We start from the raw sequence: 20,311 nt of genomic DNA, 5'->3' as shown, positions 1-20,311 counted from the left end.
CAGAGTTTGTTTTGATATTTTAACCTGCGTGTCGTGATCGCGTTTGGTGTGAGGGGACAAAATAAATGTATGCATGATAGCACACGATGGCGCACAGCCGGTTTGGGTTCCGTGTAACAGTCCACTAAATCCTACAGCCTAACAGTCTAGTGAATCCTACAGCCTAACAGTCTAGTGAATCCTACAGCCTAACAGTCTAGTGAATCCTACAGCCTAACAGTCTAGTGAATCCTACAGCCTAACAGTCTAGTGAATCCTACAGCCTAACAGTCTAGTGAATCCTACAGCCTAACAGTCTAGTGAATCATACAGCCTAACAGTCTAGTGAATCCTACAGCCTAACAGTCTAGTGAATCCTACAGCCTAACAGTCTAGTGAATCCTACAGCCTAACAGTCTAGTGAATCCTACAGCCTAACAGTCTAGTGAATCCTACAGTCTAACAGTCCTACAACCTAACAGTCTAGTGAATCCTACAGCCTAACAGTCTAGTGAATCCTACAGCCTAACAGTCTTTAATGGGTTTAACAGGCTTTAATGGTTTTGGTTGGGGTCAGAGTTTCATGGTTTTGGTTGGGGTCACGGTCTAAGAAGCAGAGTGACTCTGTATGTCTGGACTGGAGAGAGGAGGAGGAGAGGACAGGGAGGAAGGAGAGAGACTGGAAAGAGGGGGAGGAGAGGACAGGGAGGAAGGAGAGAGACTGGAAAGAGGGGGAGGAGAGGACAAGGAGGAAGGAGAGAGACTGGAAAGAGGGGGAGGAGAGGACAGGGAGGAAGGAGAGAGACTGGAGTGAGGAGGAGGAGATGACAGGGAGGAAGGAGAGAGACTGGAGAGAGGAGGAGGAGAGGACAGGGAGGAAGGAGAGAGACTGGAGAGAGGAGGAGGAGAGGACAGGGAGGAAGGAGAGAGACTGGAGTGAGGAGGAGGAGAGGACAGGAAGGAAGGAGAGAGACTGGAGAGAGGGGAAGGAGAGGACAGGGAGGAAGGAGAGAGACTGGAGAGAGGGGAAGGAGAGGACAGGGAGGAAGGAGAGAGACTGGAGTGAGAGGGAGGAGAGGACAGGGAGGAAGGAGAGAGACTGGAGAGAGGAGGAGAGGACAGGGAGGAAGGAGAGAGACTGGAGAGAGGAGGAGAGGACAGGGAGGAAGGAGAGAGACTGGAGAGAGGAGGAGGAGAGGACAGGGAAGAAGGAGAGAGACTGGAGTGAGGAGGAGGAGAGGACAGTGAGGAAGGATAGAGACTGGAGAGAATGGGAGGAGAGGACAGGGAGGAAGGAGGGAGACTGGAGAGAATGGGAGAGGGGGAAGAGAGGACAGGGAGGAAGGAGAGAGACTGGAGTGAGGGGGAGGAGAGGACAGTGAGGTGGCTGGGAATTATCTGACAGAGGAGAGAGAGAGGTGGAGGACAGAGGAGAGGGGGAAAAGAGGGAGGGGCTGGGAACTACCTGTCAGGTTTCCATGTCTGTAGGTGCAGCCTGATGGACTGATGTGGTGCCAGCAGGACAGCACACACACACACACACACACACACACACACACACACACACACACACACACACACACACACACACACACACACACACACACACACACACACACACACACACACACACCCCTGGCCTGTGATGTCAGCTGTGTGTGTGTGTGTGTGTGTGTGTGTGTGTGTGTGTGTGTGTGTGTGTGTGTGTGTGTGTGTGTGTGTGTGTGTGTGTGTGTGTGTGTGTGTGTGTGTGTGTGTGTGCTGCTGTGCTGTTGCCTGTGGTTTGTCTGTTGTCATTCAGATGTGTTAAATCTGTCTGTCAGTCAATCTCTATATTTTAATATGTCAATGCATATTTGTATGAGTCAATGTTGTCCTCAGTGTGTCCTCTGGTATGTGTAGATCATCTGGTTGGATCAGGCAGAGTAGCAGAGAGGAGTTGGAAAGTTCTGGATGAGAGGAGAGGAAGAGTTAAGTAGGGAAGGTAAGGGGGTAGAGACCAGGGGACAGTCTAGAGATGTCGTAATATGAAGAGGAGAAGGGCAGTTTAGCAGAGGAGGGGGTAAGAGTTTTTTATTATAGGGGTAGAGCCCAGTAGAGAGTAGAGGAGGGGGTAGGAGTGTGTTATTACAGGGGTAGAGCCCAGTAGAGAGTAGAGGAGGGGGTAGGAGTGTGTTATTACAGGGGTAGAGCCCAGTAGAGAGTAGAGGAGGGGGTAGGAGTGTGTTATTACAGGGGTAGAGCCCAGTAGAGAGTAGAGGAGGGGGTAGGAGTGTGTTATTACAGGGGTAGAGCCCAGTAGAGAGTAGAGGAGGGGGTAGGAGTGTGTTATTACAGGGGTAGAGCCCAGTAGAGAGTAGAGGAGGGGGTAAGAGTGTTTTATTACACGGGTAGAGCCCAGTAGAGCGTAGAGGAGGGGGTAAGAGTGTTTTATTACAGGGGTAGAGCCCAGTAGAGAGTAGAGGAGGGGGTAGGAGTGTGTTATTACAGGGGTAGAGCCCAGTAGAGAGTAGAGGAGGGGGTAGGAGTGTGTTATTACAGGGGTAGAGCCCAGTAGAGAGTAGAGGAGGGGGTAGGAGTGTGTTATTACAGGGGTAGAGCCCAGTAGAGAGTAGAGGAGGGGGTAAGAGTGTTTTATTACACGGGTAGAGCCCAGTAGAGCGTAGAGGAGGGGGTAAGGGTGTTTTATTACAGGGGTAGAGCCCAGTAGAGAGTAGAGGAGGGGGTAAGAGTGTTTTATTACAGGGGTAGAGCCCAGTAGAGAGTAGAGGAGGGGGTAAGAGTGTTTTATTACAGGGGTAGAGCCCAGTAGAGAGTAGAGGAGGGGGTAAGAGTGTTTTATTACAGGGGTAGAGCCCAGTAGATAGTAGAGGAGGGGGTAGGAGTGTTTTATTACAGGGGTAGAGCCCAGTAGAGAGTAGAGGAGGGGGTAGGAGTGTGTTATTACAGGGGTATAGCCCAGTAGAGAGTAGAGGAGGGGGTAGGAGTGTTTAATTACAGGGGTAGAGCCCAGTAGAGAGTAGAGGAGGGGGTAAGAGTGTTTTATTACAGGGGTAGAGCCCAGTAGAGAGTAGAGGAGGGGGTTGAGTGTTTTATTACAGGGGTAGAGCCCAGTAGAGAGTAGAGGAGGGGGTAAGAGTGTTTTATTACAGGGGTAGAGCCCAGTAGAGCGTAGAGGAGGGGGTAAGAATGTTTTATTACAGGGGTATAGCCCAGTAGAGAGTAGAGGAGGGGGTAAGAGTGTTTTATTACAGGGGTAGAGCCCAGTAGAGAGTAGAGGAGGGGGTAAGCGTGTTTTATTACAGGGGTAGAGCCCAGTAGAGAGTAGAGGAGGGGGTAAGAGTGTTTTATTACAGGGGTAGAGCCCAGTAGAGAGTAGAGGAGGGGATAAGAGTGTTTTATTACAGGGGTAGAGCCCAGTAGAGAGTAGAGGAGGGGGTACGAGTGTTTTATTACAGGGGTATAGCCCAGTAGAGCGTAGAGGAGGGGCTAGTAGTTTTTTATTACAGGGGTAGAGCCCAGTAGAGAGTAGAGGAGGGGGTAGGAGTGTTTTATTACATGGGTATAGCCCAGTAGAGAGTAGAGGAGGGGGTAAGAGTGTGTTATTACAGGGGTAGAGCCCAGTAGAGACTAGAGGAGGGGGTAGGTTTGTTTTATTACAGGGGTAGAGCCCAGTAGAGAGTAGAGGAGGGGGTAGGTGTGTTTTATTACAGGGGTAGAGCCCAGTAGAGCGTAGAGGAGGGGGTAGGAGTGTTTTATTACAGGGGTAGAGCCCAGTAGAGAATAGAGGAGGGGGTAGGAGTGTGTTATCACAGGGGTAGATCCCAGTAGAGAGTAGAGGAAGGGGTAGGAGTGTGTTATCACAGGGGTAGAGCCCAGGGCCCCAGTAGAGAGTAGAGGGGGAGGTAGGTGTGTTTTATTACAGGGGTAGAGCCCAGTAGAGCGTAGAGGAGGGGGTAGGAGTGTTTTATTACAGGGGTAGAGCCCAGTAGAGAGTAGAGGAGGGGGTAGGTGTGTTTTATTACAGGGGTAGAGCCCAGTAGAGCGTAGAGGAGGGGGTAGGAGTGTTTTATTACAGGGGTAGAGCCCAGTAGAGAATAGAGGAGGGGGTAGGAGTGTGTTATCACAGGGGTAGATCCCAGTAGAGAGTAGAGGAAGGGGTAGGAGTGTGTTATCACAGGGGTAGATCCCAGTAGAGAGTAGAGGAAGGGGTAGGAGTGTTTTATTACAGGGGTAGAGCCCAGTAGAGAGTAGAGGAGGGGGTATGTGTGTTTTATTACAGGGGTAGAGCCCAGTAGAGAGTAGACGAGGGGGTAGAAGTGTTTTATTACAGGGGTAGAGCCCAGTAGAGAGTAGAGGAGGGGGTAGGAGTGTGTTATCACAGGGGTAGAGCCCAGTAGAGAGTAGAGGAAGGGGTAGGAGTGTTTTATTACAGGGGTAGAGCCCAGTAGAGAGTAGAGGAGGCGGTAGGTGTGTTTTATTACAGGGGTAGAGCCCAGTAGAGAGTAGAGGAGGGGGTAGGAGTGTTTTATTACAGGGGTAGAGCCCAGTAGAGAGTAGAGGAGGGGGTATGAGTGTTTAATTACAGGGGTAGAGCCCAGTAGAGAATAGAGGAGGGGGTAGGAGTGTGTTATTACAGGGGTAGAGCCCAGTAGAGAGTAGAGGAGGAGGTAAGAGTGTGTTATCGCAGGGGTAGAGCCCAGGGCCCCAGTAGAGAGTAGAGGAGGAGGTAGGTGTGTGTTATTGCAGGGGTAGAGCCCAGTAGAGCGTAGAGGAGGGGGTAGGAGTGTTTTATTACAGGGGTAGAGCCCAGTAGAGAGTAGAGGAGGGGGTAGGAGTGTGTTATCACAGGGGTAGATCCCAGGGCCCCAGTAGATCTCTGTTATCATTCTGTCCTCATGAAGGAATGCTGTTCATCTTCTAGTGTAATTACACCAATTTAAATCAGCTCTGCCCTCCTGCCTGCCCTCCTGCCTGCCTGTCCCCACCATAGACACTCACACACATTGACGGTAGAGGCCTATGGGGATAGAGCTGGAGAAACATAGACATCTACAAGAGAAAGTGAGATGGCAGCAGGAGAGAGAGAGACATCCCATTGCCCTTTATGGTGGTAGGGTATTAGGGTTAGAGAGAGGGCTCTGGGTTCTCTCTGTCTAGGTTAGTCTGGTCTGGAGAGAGAGAGGGCTCTGGGTTCTCTCTGTCTAGGTTAGTCTGGTCTGGAGAGAGAGAGGGCTCTGGGTTCTCTCTGTCTAGGTTAGTCTGGTCTGGAGAGAGAGAGGGCTCTGGGTTCTCTCTGTCTAGGTTAGTCTGGTCTGGAGAGAGAGAGGGCTCTGGGTTCTCTCTGTCCAGGTTAGTCTGGTCTGGAGAGAGAGAGGGCTCTGGGTTCTCTCTGTCTAGGTTAGTCTGGTCTGGAGAGAGAGAGACATCCCATTGCCCTTTATGGTGGTAGGGTATTGGGGTGAGAGAGAGGGCTCTGGGTTCTCTCTGTCTAGGTTAGTCTGGTCTGGAGAGAGAGAGGGCTCTGGGTTCTCTCTGTCTAGGTTAGTCTGGTCTGGAGAGAGAGAGGGCTCTGGGTTCTCTCTGGCTAGGTTAGTCTGGTATGGAGAGAGAGAGGGCTCTGGGTTCTCTCTGTCCAGGTTAGTCTGGTCTGGAGAGAGAGAGAGCTCTGGGTTCTGTCTGTCTAGGTTAGTCTGGTCTGGAGAGAGAGAGAGGTCTGGGTTCTGCCTGTTGTCGTGTCTTTGGCTATGCCGGATTAGGTGATATGACATGGTATTCTATAAAATAATTTCTCTGTAATTAATATTACCTGATTAAGCTAATCATGTAAATGTAATTAACTAGAGAGTCGGGCACCACGAAATAATATTTATAGAGCTGTTATCTTCCGAATAAACTCTTAAAGACCTAGTAATATTTTACATCAATAGCAGTCAATATTAATTGTCATCTTAATTCAGTCTCATCTGAAAGTTGTAAATTCTTAGTTATCTGCATGAACCCTGGCTAACAAGTTGAATCAGCAATACAACATGTAATTATTTATTCACTAAATACCTAACTAATCACACAGAATTACACATACACACAATTAACCATAACTTGATTACAAATTATGTCATAAAGGAAAACGTCCCTAGCGGGCGGAACAGATATGACAGCTTGTTACACAAAGGAAAAGGGGCGGGGTTTGAGTGAAAGAGCGGGAAGACTGAGGGACACAGGGAGAAGCCATTCTATCATAAATACAGTATCTTATGCATTCTAAATTACCGCCCATTTGGAAAAGGAAAACGCAATAAATATTTACTCTGAGCTGCGCTTTGGTAGGTTGCTGGTAGATGGAAGGCCGTTTTGCCCAACCCGAGTCCTTTTGAAGAATGTCTCTGGTGGTCAATTGGATACGTTGTAGTAACGTCGTTGTGTGGTAGACGGGATACTCTGTCCGTTCCTTCCTAGCCCGCGTTTGCATCTGCTGTTGCTAACTCAACGGCGAGGAGGTATCACTTCTGGAGTGAATAAGAGTTCAAAGTTCATACCATTCACCACCAAAGCTCACGCTGATGTTGGCTTCATTCTGTAGTTATTATCTGAACCATTCTGACATCGGACCGTCGTCCTCACGTCCTTGGAACAGGAGGTTGTATTGTCGTCAAGGGCTTATATAGGAAGGGAGAGGAGGGTGTGTTTGAAAAGTTTTATAGCCCATGTCCCTTCACAGGGGCGGGCCACTGATTGAGCAGAGCCCCACCTTATGAAAACCCAAATCTCACATTTTAGAAGCTAAAATCACATTTCATCCCATCACAAATAATTTCATATCCAAACATTTCAATTGAACAAGAATTCCATGTGAATCCGATAACTCTGATGTGTAGACTTTCCACTGTAGAGTTTATGTAATCTTATCATTGATGAGAATGTCTCAGATGACAACCGAACTGACATCATATTCATTAAGTACCACTGCATTTGTTCAATTGGGCGGATTACCAGAATATAGTTAATTTCCCCCCACCTTCTGATGTTCCCAGAATCTCTATGTTAACCAAAGGGTTTGCAAATGTAACATCAGTTGGGTAGAGAGAGGAAAAAGGGGGAAGAGGTATTTATGACTCATAAACCTACCCCCAGGCCAACATCATGACACTGTCTAGGTGAGTCTGTTCTGGAGAGTGAGAGAGAGAGAGAGAGAGAGAGAGAGAGGTATTGTTGCTGTCTGTCTAGGTGAGTCTGGTCTGGAGAGAGAGAGAGAGGTCTGGGTTCTGTCTGTCTAGGTAAGTCTGGTCTGGAGAGAGAGAGAGAGAGAGAGGTTGCTGTCTGTCTAGGTGAGTCTGGTCTAGAGAGAGAGAGCGAGAGAGAGAGGTCTGGTTGCTGTCTGTCTAGGTGAGTCTGGTCTGGAGAGAGAGAGAGAGAGGTCTTGTTGCTGTCTGTCTAGGTGAGTCTGGTCTGGAGAGAGAGAGAGGTCTGATTGCTGTCTGTCTAGGTGAGTCTGGTCTGGAGAGTGAGAGAGGTCTTGTTGCTGTCTGGTCTAGGTGAGTCTGGTCTGGAGAGAGAGAGAGAGAGGGGGGTCTTGTTGCTGTCTGTCTAGGTGAGTCTGGTCTAGAGAGAGAGAGTGAGAGAGAGAGGTCTGGTTGCTGTCTGTCTAGGTGAGTCTGGTCTGGAGAGAGAGAGAGGTCTTGTTGCTGTCTGTCTAGGTGAGTCTGGTCTAGAGAGAGAGAGTGAGAGAGAGGGGTCTGGTTGCTGTCTGTCTAGGTGAGTCTGGTCTGGAGAGAGAGAGAGGTCTTGTTGCTGTCTGTCTAGGTGAGTCTGGTCTAGAGAGAGAGAGTGAGAGAGAGAGGTCTGGTTGCTGTCTGTCTAGGTGAGTCTGGTCTGGAGAGAGAGAGAGAGAGGTCTTGTTGCTGTCTGTCTAGGTGAGTCTGGTCTGGAGAGAGAGAGAGAGAGAGGTCTTGTTGCTGTCTGTCTAGGTGAGTCTGGTCTGGATAGAGAGAGAGAGAGGTCTTGTTGCTGTCTGGTCTAGGTGAGTCTGGTCTGGAGAGAGAGAGAGAGAGAGAGAGAGAGAGGTCTGATTGCTGTCTGTCTAGGTGAGTCTGGTCTGGAGAGAGAGAGTGAGAGAGAGAGGTCTGGTTGCTGTCTGTCTAGGTGAGTCTGGTCTGGAGAGGGAGAGCGAGAGAGAGAGGTCGGGTTGCTGTCTGTCTAGGTTAGTCTGGCTTGGAGCCATGTAACTACATGTCATGGCAACCGAACAGTCAGCCAGCCAGCCAGTCAGCCAGCCAGCCAGTCAGCCAGCCAGTCAGCCAGCCAGTCAGCAACACAGGGCAGATTTACTCTCCTATCCTCTCCACAGAGCTGCAGAATAGATAGACAAAAAGTTGGGCTTTTCACAACAAACACAGACACACATATACACACACACAGGCTCAAAACACACACACACACACACACACATATATATACACACACACACATATACAAACACACACATATATACACACACACATATATACACACACACAGGCTCAAAACACACACACACACACACACACACACACACAGGAATGGCACTGTCATTTCTTGAACCTCTTAAATTATGTGATGACATTATAGTGTAGAGTAGGAACTACAATGTCTCTCTCTCTGTAATTCTCTCTCTGTGTCACTCTCTTTCTCTCTGTAATTCTCTCCCTGTGTCTCTCTCTCTCTCTCTCCCCCTCTCTCTCTCTCTCTCTCTCTGTCTATCTCTCTTTCTCTGTCTCTCTCTCTATCTCTCTCTCTCTTTCTGTCTCTCTCTCTCTCTCTCTCAATTAAATTCAATTCAAAAGGCTTTATTGTCATGGGAAACATATTGTTAACATTGCCAAAGCAAGTGAAATAGATAATAAACAAAAGTGAAATAAACAGTAATAAATTAACAGTAAACATTAAACTCACAGAAGTTTTAAACGAATAAAGACATTTAAAATGTTTTATTATTATTATTAAATTATTGGCTATGTTCAGTGTTGTAATAATGTGCAAATAGTTGAGGTATGAAGGGAAGATAAATCAACATAAATATAGGTGGTATTTACAATGTTGTTTGTTCTTCAATGGTTGACCTTTTCAAATTCTTTGGATCTGTGTAATCTGAGGGAAATATGTGTCTCTAATATGGTCATACGTTGGGCAGGAGCTTAGGAAGTGCAGCTCAGTTTCCACCTCATTTTGTGGGCAGTGAGCACATAGCCTGTCTTCTCTTGAGAGCCATGTCTGCCTACGGCGGCCTTTCTCAATAGCAAGGCTATGCTCACTAAGTCTGTACATAGTCAAAGCTTTCCTTAAGTTTGGGTCAGTCACAGTGGTCAGGTATTCTGCCCGCTGTGTACTCTCTGTTTAGGGCCAAATAGCATTCTAGTTTGCTCTGTTTTTTTGTTAATTCTTTCCAATGTGTCAAGTAATTATCTTTTTTTTTTTCTCATGAATTCGTTAGGTCTAATTGTGTTGCTGGCCTGAGGCCCTGTGGGGTGTGTTTGTGTTTGTGAACAGAGCCCCAGGACCAGCTTGCTTAGGGGAATCGCTTCCTTTTAGGTGGTTATATTTAACAACAAAAAGGAATATGGCTGCCTAAATATGGTACCCAATCAGAGACAACGACAAACAGCTGCCTCTGATTGAGAACCAATCTAGGCAACCATAGACAAAAAAACCCTAGACTAGAAAACCCTAGACATACAAAAAACCCTAGACAATACAAAACTACACAAACCACCTTCGTCACACCCTGACCTAACCAAAATAATAAAGAAAACAAAGATAACTAAGGTCAGGACGTGAAAAAGTTTGTCAAATTTTATGTTCCTTTTAATGGCATAGAATACCCTTCTTGCCTTGTCTCTCAGATCGTTCACAGCTTTGTTGAAGTTACCTGTGGCGCTGATGTTTAGGCCAAGGTATGTATAGTTTTTTGTGTGCTCTAGGGCAACAGTGTCTAGATGGAATTTGTATTCGTGGTCCTGGTGACTGGACCTTTTTTGGAACACCATTATTTTTGTCTTACTGAGATTTACTGTCTGGGCCCTGGTCTGGTAGAATCTGTGCAGAATATCTAGGTGCTGCTGTAGGCCCTCCTTGGTTGAGGACAGAAGCACCAGATCATCAGCAAACAGCAGACATTTGACTTCATATTCTAGTAGGGTGAGGCCGGGTGCTGCAGACTGTTCTAGTGCCCTCGCTAATTCATTTATATATGTTGAAGTGGGTGGGGCTTAATCAGATTCTAGTAGGGTGATGCCGGGTGCTGCATACTGTTCTAGTGCCCTCACCAATTCATTTATATATGTTGAAGTGGGTGGGGCTTAATCTGATTCTAGTAGGGTGATGCCCACCACTGTATCTTAGTCTATTCTGCCCTGACATTTCTCGTCCAAATATCTATATATTCTTAATTCCATTCCTTTACTTTAGATGTGTATATTGTTGTGTCAATTGTTAGATATTACTTGTTAGATATTACTGCACTTGTCGGAGCTAGAAGCACTAGCATTTCACAACACTCGCAATAACATCTTCTAAGCATCTGTGTATTTGACCAATAACATTTGATTTGATTTGATCAATAACATCTAATAATATGTCAACAGGCTCATTCTCTCACGGTTGCTATGGCAAACATGTTTATGACACGTACAGCATTCTTTACGGGTAATATGTCACTAAAACATGTTTATGACACGTACAGCATTCTTTATGGGTAATATGTCACTAAACATGTTAATGACACGTACAGCATTCTTTACGGGTAATATGTCACTAAACATGTTTATGACACGTACAGCATTCTTTACGGGTAATATGTCACTAAACATGTTAATGACACGTACAGCATTCTTTACGGGTAATATGTCACTAAACATGTTTATGACACGTACAGCATTCTTTATGGGTAATATGTCACTAAAACATGTTTATGACACGTACAGCATTCTTTACGGGTAATATGTCACTAAACATGTTAATGACACGTACAGCATTCTTTACGGGTAATATGTCACTAAACATGTTTATGACACGTACAGCATTCTTTACGGGTAATATGTCACTAAACATGTTTATGACACGTACAGCATTCTTTATGGGTAATATGTCACTAAAACATGTTTATGACACGTACAGCATTCTTTATGGGTAATATGTCACTAAACATGTTTATGACACGTACAGCATTCTTTACGGGTAATATGTCACTAAACATGTTAATGACACGTACAGCATTCTTTACGGGTAATATGTCACTAAACATGTTTATGACATGTACAGCATTCTTTACGGGTAATATGTCACTAAACATGTTAATGACACGTACAGCATTCTTTACGGGTAATATGTCACTAAACATGTTTATGACACGTACAGCATTCTTTATGGGTAATATGTCACTAAACATGTTTATGACACGTACAGCATTCTTTATGGGTAATATGTCACTAAACATGTTTATGACACGTACAGCATTCTTTACGGGTAATATGTCACTAAACATGTTAATGACACGTACAGCATTCTTTACGGGTAATATGTCACTAAACATGTTTATGACACGTACAGCATTCTTTACGGGTAATATGTCACTAAACATGTTAATGACACGTACAGCATTCTTTACGGGTAATATGTCACTAAACATGTTAATGACACGTACAGCATTCTTTACGGGTAATATGTCACTAAACATGTTAATGACACGTACAGCATTCTTTACGGGTAATATGTCACTAAACATGTTAATGACACGTACAGCATTCTTTACGGGTAATATGTCACTAAACATGTTAATGACACGTACAGCATTCTTTACGGGTAATATGTCACTAAACATGTTAATGACACGTACAGCATTCTTTACGGGTAATATGTCACTAAACATGTTTATGACACGTACAGCATTCTTTACGGGTAATATGTCACTAAACATGTTAATGACACGTACAGCATTCTTTACGGGTAATATGTCACTAAACATGTTAATGACACGTACAGCATTCTTTACGGGTAATATGTCACTAAAACATGTTTATGACACGTACAGCATTCTTTACGGGTAATATGTCACTAAACATGTTTATGACACGTACAGCATTCTTTACGGGTAATATGTCACTAAACATGTTTATGACACGTACAGCATTCTTTACGGGTAATATGTCACTAAACATGTTTATGACACGTACAGCATTCTTTACGGGTAATATGTCACAACATTCTCTGCTGTCTTACTTTATGTTGGTTGACACGCTAGATGCTCGTAGGCTTATACACATTCCTTTACACACCATCACACCTACAACTGTCACTGACAGCAATGTTGTAACGGTATTCTTGGTGAGAAGGAGAGTCGGACCAAAATGCAGCGTGTAGATTGCGATCCGTGTTTTAATGAACAAACGTAAAACACGAATCAGTACAAACACTACAAAATAAAGAACGTAACGAAAACCTAAACAGCCCTATCTGGTGAAAACACATAGACAGGAACAATCACCCACAAACACACAGTGAAAACCAGGCTACCTAAATATGGTTCCCAATCAGAGACAATGACGAACACCTGCCTCTGATTGAGAACCATATCAGGCCGAACATAGAACTGGACAAACTAGACATGTAACATAGAATGCCCACTCAGATCACACCCTGACCAACCAAAACATAGAAACATACAAAGCAAACTATGGTCAGGGTGTGAAAAATGTCTGAATAACGCGGTATTTCACCTTTATTTAACCAGGTAGGCAAGTTGAGAACACCTTTATTTAACCAGGTAGGCAAGTTGAGAACACCTTTATTTAACCAGGTAGGCTAGTTGAGAACAAGTTCTCATTTGCAACTGCGACCTGGCCAAGATGAAGCACAGCAGTGTGACACAAACAACAACAACAGAGTTACACATGGAGTAAAACAAACATACAGTCAATAGTACAGTATAAACAAGTCTATATACAATGTGAGCAAATTAGGTGTTATAAGGGAGGTAAAGGTAAAAAAAAAGATTTGCAGTGGAAGAATGTGAAAAGTAGAGATAGAAATAATGGGGTGCAAAGGAGCAAAATAAATAAATACAGTAGGGGAAGAGGTAGTTGTTTGGGCTAAATTATAGGTGGGCTATGTACAGGTGCAGTAATCTGTGAGCTGCTCTGACAGCTGGTGTTTAAAACTGGAGAGGGAGATAAGTGTTTCCAGAGTATATGCCTGCCCAATTATCATATACACACTAGTTTACACCAAAACATATGTGTCCACGCACGCACGCACACACACACACACACACACACACACACACACACACACACACACACACACACACACACACACACACACACACACACACACACACACACACACACACACACACACACACTCACCTCCACATGAACATAATAACAGTTATGCAGAGATGCAGGGTATGTGTTAGTTACACAGTCTGTCTGGGACGGTCCAGTTACATTAGCAGACAGACTGGGGTGTGTTTCTGTGTAGCAGAGCTTATTAAAGACCTCTCCAGAACAGAGATGGTGTGTACCAGTGGGGTTCGTCACACCTCATTTACAATTAAGGTGTTACAGGACCACTTAAGGACAAAAGAGGTTTGTGTGTCCCCAGGCTCTCTCTCTCTCTCTCTCTCTCTCTCTGTCTGTCTGTCTGTCTGTCTGTCTGTCTGTCTGTCTGTCTGTCTGTCTGTCTGTCTCTCTCTCACTCTCTCTCTCTCTCTCACACTCTCTCTCTCTCTCTCTTTCTCTCTCTCTCTCTCTCCAGACACGCTAGATGGACGAGAGAAGCATTTCTGTCACTCTGTATCTTCATCAACTTCTGATGCTCTCTCTCTACCACCCTGTTCCCCTACCTCCCTACCACCCTACCTACCTCCCTACCACCCTACCTACCACCCTATATCCCTACCACCCTACCTACCTTCCTACCACCTTACCTCCCTACCACCCTACCTCCCTACCACCCTACCTCCCTACCATACTACCAGACGACAACCTTACCTCGCTACCACCCTACCTCCCTACCACCCTACCTCCCTACCACCCTACCTCCCTACCATACTACCACCCTACCACCCTCCCTACCACCCTACCATACTACCTCCCTACCACCCTACCTCCCTACCAGCCGACAACCTTACCTCGCTACCACCCGACCACCCTAGCACCCTACCTCCCTAGTACCCTACCTACCTCCCTACCACCCTACCTCCCTAGCACCCTCCCTACCACCCTACCTACCTCCCTACCACTCTACCTACCACCCTACCACCCTACATCCCTACCACCCTACCTACCTCCCTACCACCCTACCTCCCTACCACCCTACCTACCTCCCTACCACCCTACCACCTTACCTCCCTACCACCCTACCTACCTCCCTACCACCCTACCACCCTACCTCCCTACCACCCTACCTCCCTACTTCCCTACCTACCACCCTACCTCCCTCCCTCTCTCACACTCTCTCTCTCTCTCTCTCTCTCTCTCTCTCTCTCTCTCTCTCCAGACACGCTAGATGGACGAGAGAAGCATTTCTGTCACTCTGTATCTTCATCAACTTCTGATGCTCTCTCTCTACCACCCTGTTCCCCTACCTCCCTACCACCCTACCTACCTCCCTACCACCCTACCTACCACCCTATATCCCTACCACCCTACCTACCTTCCTACCACCTTACCTCCCTACCACCCTACCTCCCTACCACCCTACCTCCCTACCATACTACCAGACGACAACCTTACCTCGCTACCACCCTACCTCCCTACCACCCTACCTCCCTACCACCCTACCTCCCTACCATACTACCACCCTACCACCCTCCCTACCACCCTACCATACTACCTCCCTACCACCCTACCTCCCTACCAGCCGACAACCTTACCTCGCTACCACCCGACCACCCTACCACCCTACCTCCCTAGTACCCTACCTACCTCCCTACCACCCTACCTCCCTAGCACCCTCCCTACCACCCTACCTACCTCCCTACCACTCTACCTACCACCCTACCACCCTACATCCCTACCACCCTACCTACCTCCCTACCACCCTACCTCCCTACCACCCTACCTACCTCCCTACCACCCTACCACCTTACCTCCCTACCACCCTACCTACCACCTTAACTCCCTACCACCCTACCACCCTACCTACCTCCCTACCACCCTACCACCCTACCTCCCTACCACCCTACCTCCCTACTTCCCTACCTACCACCCTACCTCCCTACAATACTACCACCCTACCACCCTCCCTACCACCCTACCACCATACTACCACCCTACCTCCCTACCAGCCGACAACCTTACCTCGCTACCACCCTACCACCCTACCACTCTACGTCCCTAGCACCCTACCTACCTACCTCCCTACCACCCTACATACCACCCTACCACCCTACCTCCCTACAACCCTACCTCCCTAACTCCCTACCACCCTACCTCCCTACCACTTTACCTCCAAACCACCCTACCTCCCTACCACCCTACCTACCACCCTATATCCCTACCACCCTACCTACCTCCCTACAGCCCTACCTCCCTAACTCCCTACCACCCTACCCCCCTACCACTCTACCTCCATACCACCCTACCACCCTACCTCCCTACCACCCTCCCTACCACCCTACCATACTACCTCCCTACCACCCGACCACCCTACCACCCTACCTCCCTAGCACCCTACCTACCTCCCTACCACCCTTTCTCCCTAGCACCCTCCCTACCACCCTACCTACCACCCTACCACCCTACCTACCACCCTACATCCCTACCACCCTACCTACCTCCCTACCACCCTACCAACCACCCTACCACCCTACCTCCCTACCACCCTACCTACCTCCCTACCACCCTACCTCCCTACCACCCTACCTACCTCCCTACCACCCTACCACCTTACATCCCTACCACCCTACCTACCACCTTAACTCCCTACCACCCTACCTACCTACCTACCACCCTACCACCCTACCACCCTACCACCCTCCCTACCTCACTACCATACTACCACCCTACCACCCTACCTCCCTAGCACCCTACCTACCTCCCTACCACCCTACCTCCCTAGCACCCTCCCTACCACCCTACCTGCCACCCTACCACCCTACCTACCACCCTACATCCCTACCACCCTACCTACCTCCCTACCACCCTACCAACCACCCTACCACCCTACATCCCTACCACCCTACCTACCTCCCTACCACCCTACCTCCCTACCACCCTACCTACCTCCCTACCACCCTACCACCTTACATCCCTACCACCCTACCTACCACCTTAACTCCCTACCACCCTACCTACCTCCCTACCACCCTACCACCCTACATCCTTACCACCCTAACACCCTACCTACCTCCCTACCTTCCTACCACCCTACCTACCTCCCTACCTTCCTACCACCTTACCACCTTAACTCCCTAACGCCCTACCACCCTACCTACCTCCCTAGCACCCTACCTCCCTACCACCCTCCCTACCTCACTACCATACTACCTCCCTACCACCTTACCTCCCTACCACCCTACCTCCCTACAAACCCTCCCTACCTCCCTACCACTCTACCACCCTATAAAATAAACACACACACAAAGAAACACACACACCTCCTCTATTTCTCCTCTTCTCTCTCTCTCTCTCTCCGTACCACTACTACCATCACCCCAACTACCCATACCACTACTACCATCACCCCTACTACCCGTACCATTACTACCATCACCCCAACTACCCATACCACTACTACCATCACCCCTACTACCCGTACCATTACTACCATCACCCCAACTACCCATACCACTACTACCATCACCCCTACTACCCGTACCATTACTACCATCACCCCAACTACCCATACCACTACTACCATCACCCCAACTACCCATACCACTACTACCATCACCCCTACTACCCGTACCACTACTACCATCACCCCAACTACCCATACCACTACTACAATCACCCCTACTAACCATACCACTACTACCTTCACCCCAACTACCCATACCACTACTACCATCACCCCTGCTACCATCACCCCTACCATCACCCCTACTATCCGTACCACTACTACCATCACCCCTACTACCCGTACCACTACTACCATCACCCCAACTACCCATACCACTACTACCATCACCCCTACTACACGTACCACTACTACCATCACCACTACTACCCATACCACTACTACATCACCCCTACTACCCATACCACTACTACCATCACCTCTACTACCCATACCACTACTACCATCACCCCTACTACCCGTACCACTACTACCATCACCCCTACTACCTGTACAACTACTACCATCAACCCTACTACCCATACCACTACTACCATCACCACTACTACCCGTAATACTACTACCATCACCCCAACTATCCGTACCACTACTACCATCACCTCTACTACCATCACCACTACTACCTGTACCACTACTACCATCCCCTCTACTACCCATACCTCTACTACCATCATCCCAACTACCCGTACCACTACTACCATCACCACTACTACCATCACCTCTACTACCATCAACCCAACTAGCCGTACCACTACTACCATCACCACTACTACCCGTACCACTACTACCCATACCACTACTACCATCACCCCAACTACCCGTACCACTACTACCATGAGCCCTACTACCCATACCACTACTACAATCACCCCTACTACCCATACCACTACTACCATCACCCCTACTACCATGACCCCTACTACCCATACCACTACTAACATCACCCCTACTACCCACACCACTACCACCATCACCCCTACTACCCGTACCACTACTACCATCACCCCTACTACCCATACCACTACTACCATCACCACTACTACCATCACCCCTACTGCCCGTACCACTACTCACCCCTACTACCATACCACTACTACCATGACCCCTACTACCATACCTCTACTACCATCACCCCAACTACCCATACCACTACTACCATCACCCCTACTACCCGTACCACTACTACCATCACCCCAACTACCCATACCACTACTACAATCACCCCTACTAACCATACCACTACTACCTTCACCCCAACTACCCATACCACTACTACCATCACCCCTGCTACCATCACCCCTACCATCACCCCTACTATCCGTACCACTACTACCATCACCCCTACTACCCGTACCACTACTACCATCACCCCAACTACCCATACCACTACTACCATCACCCCTACTACACGTACCACTACTACCATCACCACTACTACCCATACCACTACTACATCACCCCTACTACCCATACCACTACTACCATCACCTCTACTACCCATACCACTACTACCATCACCCCTACTACCCGTACCACTACTACCATCACCCCTACTACCTGTACAACTACTACCATCAACCCTACTACCCATACCACTACTACCATCACCCCTACTACCCGTAATACTACTACCATCACCCCAACTATCCGTACCACTACTACCATCACCTCTACTACCATCACCACTACTACCTGTACCACTACTACCATCCCCTCTACTACCCATACCTCTACTACCATCATCCCAACTACCCGTACCACTACTACCATCACCACTACTACCATCACCTCTACTACCATCAACCCAACTAGCCGTACCACTACTACCATCACCACTACTACCCGTACCACTACTACCCATACCACTACTACCATCACCCCAACTACCCGTACCACTACTACCATGAGCCCTACTACCCATACCACTACTACAATCACCCCTACTACCCATACCACTACTACCATCACCCCTACTACCATGACCCCTACTACCCATACCACTACTAACATCACCCCTACTACCCACACCACTACCACCATCACCCCTACTACCCGTACCACTACTACCATCACCCCTACTACCCATACCACTACTACCATCACCACTACTACCATCACCCCTACTGCCCGTACCACTACTCACCCCTACTACCATACCACTACTACCATGACCCCTACTACCATACCTCTACTACCATCACCCCAACCACCCGTACCTCTACTACCATCACCCCTACTACCATGACCCCTACTACCCATACCACTACTAATATCACCCCTACTACCCATACCACTATCACCATCACCCCTACTACCCATACCACTACTACCATCACCCCTACTACCCGTACCACTACTACCATCACCCCTACTACCCATACCACTACTACCATCACCTCTACTACCATCACCCCTACTACCATCACCCCTACTACCCATACCCCTACTACCATCACCCATACTACCTGTACCACTACTACCATCACCCCTACTACCCGAACCACTACTACCATTCCCCCTACTACCCGTACCACTACTACCATGACCCCTACTACCATGACCCCTACTACCCATACCACTACCACCATCACCCCTACTACCCACACCACTACTACCATCACCCATACTACCTGTACCACTACTACCATCACCCCTACTACCCGTACCACTACTACCATCCCCCCTACTACCCGTACCACTACTACCATGACCCCTACTACCATGACCCCTACTACCATGACCCCTACTACCCATACCACTACTACATCACCCCTACTACCCATACCCCTACTACCCGTACCACTACTACCATCCCCCCTACTACCCGTACCACTACTACCATGACCCCTACTACCATGACCCCTACTACCCATACCACTACCACCATCACCCCTACTACCCACACCACTACTACCATCACCCCTACTACCCATACCACTACTACCATCACCACTACTACCCATACCACTACTACCATCACCACTACTACCAGTACCACTACTACCATCACCCCTACTACCATCACCCCAACTACCATCACCCCTACTACCCATACCCCTACTACCATCACCACTACTACCCATACCACTACTACCATCACCCCTACTACCCATACCACTACTACCATCACCCCAACTACCCGTACCACTACTACCATCACCACTACTACCATCACCCCTACTACCCGTACCACTACTACCATCACCTCTACTACCCATACCACTACTACCATCACCACTACTACCATCACCACTACCACCATCACCCCTACTATCCATACCACTACTACCATCACCACTACTACCATCACCCCAACTACCATCACCCCTACTACCCATACCCCTACTACCATCACCACTACTACCCGTACCACTACTACCATCACCACTACTACCATCACCACTACCACCATCACCCCTACTACCATCACCACTACTACCATCACCCCAACTACCATCACCCCTACTATCATCATCACTACTACCATCACCCCTAC

General features: G+C 48.0%; 1 protein-coding gene across 1 annotated transcript in view; it reads left to right on the top strand.

Annotated features, from left to right (window-relative positions):
- The window catches only part of LOC110492809 (netrin receptor UNC5B-b-like), a 173,224-nt gene that overhangs the window by 21,692 nt on the left and 131,221 nt on the right, over positions 1-20,311 (top strand). The window lies entirely within an intron of this gene.

The sequence above is a fragment of the Oncorhynchus mykiss genome, chromosome 20 (genome assembly GCF_013265735.2).
Source record: "Oncorhynchus mykiss isolate Arlee chromosome 20, USDA_OmykA_1.1, whole genome shotgun sequence".
Taxonomy (NCBI): Eukaryota; Metazoa; Chordata; class Actinopteri; order Salmoniformes; family Salmonidae; genus Oncorhynchus; species Oncorhynchus mykiss.
This window is presented reverse-complemented; position numbering and strand designations above follow the sequence as displayed.